The sequence below is a fragment of the Molossus molossus genome, unplaced genomic scaffold (genome assembly GCF_014108415.1).
Source record: "Molossus molossus isolate mMolMol1 unplaced genomic scaffold, mMolMol1.p scaffold_m16_p_21, whole genome shotgun sequence".
NCBI classification, from domain to species: Eukaryota; Metazoa; Chordata; class Mammalia; order Chiroptera; family Molossidae; genus Molossus; species Molossus molossus.
The window spans coordinates 43,557,422-43,563,599 of record NW_023425357.1 but is presented as its reverse complement, the minus strand read 5'-3'; positions in this window follow the sequence as shown (position 1 = coordinate 43,563,599).

Here is a 6,178-nt window from a genome sequence, read left to right as displayed (position 1 = left end):
GCAAGTAGCTGACAAGACAAAACTTTATTGAGTGTAATGTTGACTAGTGCAATTCTCCAGCTAGTATTTCTTAACTTTTCAGATGGTTCTCATTTCTGCTCAAACCTACTGATCTGCCAGATAACTTGGGCAGCTATGTGTGCTGCTTACTGGGTTGTTTTGATCAGTTCCCTGTATTAACTACCTTTCAGCCAAATAAGGGTCTTTTTCTTTCTTACCTCTCTGTTTTCCTCCTTCTTGTCATCAGAACAGATGTACACTCCCAAGGAAGTGACTCTTGCCCTAAACTACCTTACTATGGTCTAAACGTGTTCCCTCTCACCCAAATTGATATGTTGAAGCCTAACTCCTAAGGTGCTAGTATCAGGAGGTGGGGGTCTTTGGGAGGTGATTAGGTCTTGTGGGTAGCTGCCCAAGAAAACTCCTCTTTCTGCCTGCAAGTGAAATATTATTTACAGTCCTGAAAGCCCAGAACCCAATCGTACAGATTTAAAGAAGTTGTCCGCCAGGTTCATTGTTTCACAACTATTATTTACAGGAAAAATCTTCCTGTCTAATGTAAGCCCAGCTTGCTGCATGTTAAGCTAGTTTCCATTAATTCTGTACTTAAGGACTGAAATATGGTGACTCAATTAGTAATGAAAAGCACAGTGGGTTAAAGGTGAGAAGATGAATCTTCATCTTTACTGTGCTATTAGTGGTACTTGAGGCAAATCTTTTCATCTTTCTATGCTTTCCTTAGCCTTTGGGTATTTCACCAGAAGAAAATTATTGTTTTTTAAGTGGTCTACAAAAAAAAAAAAAATCACACTTATTCCAGGCGAAGAATGTTTGATGATTACATCATAATATATAAAATTTCTCAAGGTATGCTTGAATATAATAATCACTAATGACTTCCTCCTACAAAGCCATTTATTTAACATGGTCTAACCCTACTTTACTCAGTTTTCCTCAGAAGTTTTGTTTTTAGCTTTCTAGAATTTACCCTGCTCCTCACCAAGATGAATTTATTTTTCATTAATTTCTTTATAGCATCATTTCTAAAGAACTCAGTCTTAGCTTAGCTGTTTAAAACATTCCTGTTTGTCCTGAATACTCTCAGAGCACTTAAGCCACTTATGATTTCCTCTTCAATTCAGTAGCAACAAATCCTCTTAAATTTTCTTTGTTTGAGAACGTCTGTTGTTTTTTGTTTTTTTTTGGCAAACTGATTTTTGTTTGTTTTTTCTTGTTGACACGATTACAGATATGCGCCTTACCCCTCTTTTCCCCTTCAGCTCAGTAAGATAGGATTCTGGGTTAGTAGTTCTTTTCTTTCAGTATTTGAAAAAATGTACTTCCCCACTTTCTTCTGGAGTCCATGGTTTAACATGAGAAATCTACTGTCATTTTATTTATTTTCTCCTATAAGTAAAATATCATTCTTAAGCCCCTTTCAAGATTGTACTTTATTGTTCGTTTTCAGACATTTACCTATCATGCATCTTGCCATAAATTTCTTTAGACTGTGGTTTACTCAGCTTCTTGAATTTACAGCTTTATGATTCTTGCCAAAATTGGGATGTTTTCCATCATTATGTCTTTGAGTGCTTTCTCAGCTCCAGTCTCTTCCTCCTCTTCTTCTGGGATTCTGATGACATAAACGTTAGTTGGTTTTTTGTTTTGTTTTGTTTTTGTTTTCTTTATTAATTTTTTTAGAGAGAAAGGAAGGGAGAGGGAGAGAGAGATAGAAACATTGATGAAAGAGAACACTGATTGGCCACCTCCATCATGCCCCCAACCTCTTGGTACATGGGTCAATGCTCAACCACTGAGCCACACCAGCTGGGCAATGTTAGCTGCTTTGTCACAGTCACACAGGTCACCAAGGTTCTGTTTAATGTTTGTTTTCCGTCGATTTGCTCTGCTGTTCTGATTGTTTATTTCTAGCATTCTGTCTTCAAGTTCACCAATTTTTTTCTTCTTTTTTCCCTTGGGCTGTTGAACCCATCCACTGAGCTCTTTTCTTTAGTAATTTTTTTCATTTTGGGGGGTGGGGGGGCTCTTCTTTATACCTTCTGTTTCTTTCCTGAGACTTCTAGTTTTTTTTGTTTTTTTGTTTTTTTTTTATCCCCACTGAGGATATTTTTCCATTTTTTGTACAGATAGAGTGGGAGGGAGAGAGAGGAAGGAGAGAGAGAGAGAAACATTGACGTGAAGGGACACATTGAGTGGCTGCCACCCGCACGACCAACCAGGGCCGGGGACAAACTGCAACAGAAGTACGTGCCCTTAGCAGGAACAGAACCCGGGTCTCTCCGGACCGCAGGCCGACGCTCTAACCGCTGAGCCAAACTGGCCAGGGGAAGACTTCTAGTTTTTTTCATTAGTTTTAATTAAGTATTAAATTCATAATTGCTCAATGAAGCATTTTTATCATGGCTGCTTTAAAATCTTGTCAGATAATTTTAACACCTCTGTCATTTCAATGTTAGCATCCATTGTCTTTTATCACAGTTTAAATTCTCATTTGATTGATTTCCTGGATCTTGGTATGACAAAGTGATTGGCTATTGATACCCGGACGTGTTTGTATTAAGTTATGACTCCGGATCTTATTTAAACCTTCTGTTTTAACTGGATTTCTCTGACATCACTCCAGCAGAGGAAAGTGTAGCATCTGCTTTTTTATTCCAGATAGAGATAAAAGCAGGTTTCCCACTTCGCCTTTGTTGACACTCAGAGTGGTGGTAGTGAGGGAGCTCCTTGCTACTAAAAGTCAGTAGCAGGAGCTCTGGCTCTCTGCAAGTTCTCCCTTAACCCCACGGCAGCACGGCCTCACTGCAGCTGGGTGACGGTGAAAGTCCTGACCCTCCACTGGACCTCCTCTGGCACCACTTTAGCAGGAAGGAAAGGGAGCCTCATTACTGCCAGGTGGAGGCAGAAGTCCAAACTCGCAAGCTCCCCAAGTGGTCTCCACTGATACCATGGCTGCAGAGGAGAGGAGGGGAAGAGCAGGTCACTAGATCACAGGGATGAAAGTTTCATTCCTTGGCTTTATCTGACACTACCCAAATTCACTTGCCTGTGGTGGCATGTTTGGGGATGGGACCATAGTTTTCCTATGATGTTTGGCTGGAATGTAGATTGGTTATTGTCTAAAAGTATACTATCTTGCTAGGCTGTCCCTTTTCTGGAATTTTAGCCAGAGAGCTGGCTTTTGTGCTTATTGGTATTTCTAGTTGCTAAATTCTTCAATTCCAAACCTGGAATACATGACATATAAAGAAAACTCAAGAAACTCACCACTGTGTTGCTCCTAGGGTCCCAAGATCCCTAATCAATCTTTCCCCTCTCCATTTTTCAGAGTCTTCTTATGTTTGTGCTATATATAGTATCTGGGTATTTAGTTGTACTTAGCAGGAGTAATAGGGAAAAGTAAGTCTACTACTCCATCTTTCCAGAGGTAGAAATCACCCACAGTGCATCTTTAAAATTTGAATTTATTGACAATATTTAAAAATCAGATTCCAAATAAAAATAGAAATATGGGTTCTCTTAAAAATGGGACTATCTGGCAATATTGGTCTTATACTTTAGAATAGAATTGTATTGTACAATATGATGACCCACTAGCCACATATGGCTATATAAGTTGAAATTTAAATTAAGTAAATTAAAAATTCAATTCCTCAGTCACACTAAGCTACATACAACTAGTGGCTACCATAGAGACATTTCCATTATTGCAGAAAGGTCTGTAGTATAGGGGTTGTACATGATGTGAGCTTGTACATGGGGGCATGTCTACTATAATTTGCCAACTCCCCACCATATGATAACATATTAGGCCACATCATTCATTTACTTCACATGCTGACAAATTTTTGTTTACAATCCTTGGCTTAAAGGGTCAGCAGGAGTTTCAACTTGTGGAAACTCAGAGGCAGGCAGAGCAGGTGTAGAACACAGCAGGAGCAATGAACAGAGGAGGAGGAGGAGGAACCGTGGTCCAGGAAAGTCAAGGCTGTTAGGTTTGGATAGAGAGTAGGAGCAGAATTGGGGGACAAACGAATGTAAAGATTAAAACCTTGGCAGAAAGGTGAAAAAAATTATAGTCCCCACTTTGTTTCTAACTAGCTTTGGGGCTGGGCTAAAAAATTATCCAACCTCACCTTGGCCCACTTTCCCCTTTGCTCTCTATGTTCTGGCTGAGTTGGCTTTCTCTCAGGTCCTTGCATGTCCCAAGCAACTTTCTTTCTCAAGACCTTCGCACTGCCAGTACCTCTGCCTAAACCACTCTGCATCCTGAGTTTCACTTCACGTGCTGGAACCACTCCACATAACCAGCTGACCTCAGGGAACTTTTCCAGAACCCCAACCAGGTGAGGTCCTAGCTGTTTGTGCTTATAGTTCAGAGTTCAACTTCATGGCACTCCTCATATGTACATTCATCAGCTGCTGGAGTGGGTATTTAGCTATTTGTCTCCCCATGAAACCCGGGACCATTATGGCTGTTTTGTTCACTGCTGTGTTCTCTAAACTAGCAGAGGGACTGGCACAGAGTAAACCCCAAGCAAATGTTGACTGCATAAAGATATGAAAATTCTTTAGACCTTAATTTCTGCATCAGCAAAACAAAGCAATAGTAACTACTGTTCCTGCATTACAAACAGATTAGGAGGATCAAACAAGACAGAGATTATTTTAAACTTCAAGACCAAAACACCAAAAACATTTTAAGCATTGAATGGACAGCTGTTAAGTGTTAGTTATCAACCATGAGATTCTGGTGACCCTGTTAAAAATAGATACACTTTAGAACCCAGGAGCTAGGTCATAAGCTGAAGCCCCAGAGTTGTTAGAAAGTGGCTAGGCAGTGCTGCTATGAACTTTCCCTTTGTAATATCTGATTGATTGCCTGCCAAATGTTTTGCTTGGCATTAACTATCTTGTAGCTTAATTTATTTTCATCTAAAGCCCAATGCAAGTACATTTTATGTCTTAGCTAATCACCTCCAAGTCAGTCAAAGAGTGACAAACCTTCTAGATTGGACCTCAATTTCCCCATCTGTTAAATGAGAATAATAGTTGCTGTTCTGTTTAACTCGCAGGTCTGTGAAGATCACAACTAATGGAACACAACTGACAAATTACAGTGTGCTGTGCAAAAGTGCTCTGTTCTTATTTGCAAGCGGTACTTGGGCTCTTTCCCCCAGGGTGCTGTGTTTGCAGAAGTGAGAGGATTGGCCCAAGGCCAACATGGGCTTTACCTTGAAAGAGAATTCAGCTGGAATGGACTGAAAGAGTTCTGAATGCTGGCCCCACTGGAGCCAGGAAGGAAGAAGTGCACTGAGAGCTTTGCTAGCACTGTCTGGCATCTTCAGACTCTGCCAGGGAAGCCTTGGGGCAACAACTGCCTCTGACCCATAATCAAGCACCTACAACCAAGCACTAGGTGCTTTTGCTCCACCACCTACAGCTAAGAATGTCCAAGGCAGAATAGAATGACCCCAAGAGGGGTGGATCAGCTGAGCCTCACAGCAGGCACAGCCTTTTATTTTATCTTCATATTCCTGTCCCCATTTGGGACAAGGTGAGGCAGGCACATCAGCAGCATTCACCTCTGTACAGCAGAGGGCAGTGGTGCCTTCATCGAGGTCCACACCCAAGTCTGTCCGGAGGGGTGGAGTGAGTCCTGTGGATGTGTGCACCGGGCAGCAGCTCAGGAGCATGGCCCTGGCCCTCTGATACCTGGGATTAGTCTTGCCAATCCTCCTCCTGTCTAACCCCAGTGACCTCCTCCCTAATCTAGCCAATACAAACACACAGACACACACAGGCACGCAAGGTTTTTTTTAACTATGAAAGAGATAAGCTCATTTCACCAGGTAACCAGGAGTTGGTGTGACCGAGTGGCCAAGAGGTTGTTGTCTAGGGGTCAAAGGACCCCATTCCAGTTCCAACTCTGCCATCGTCTGCTGGGTCCTGAGGCTCATCACTTCTCTCCCTGTGTTCCAGTTGCCTCTAACATGAAACGTGACGCCAGTCTCAAGATTGCATTATCACTTTAACTTCTGTGCTTCCCCCATCCCGCTTTCTTCATCTTTCTAATGAGAAACAGGGGAGGTGCTCCCCCTCAGTCCCCAAGAAACAGAGGTGCTCAAGTCCAGGAAGCCAGTTGGACCAGGAGAGC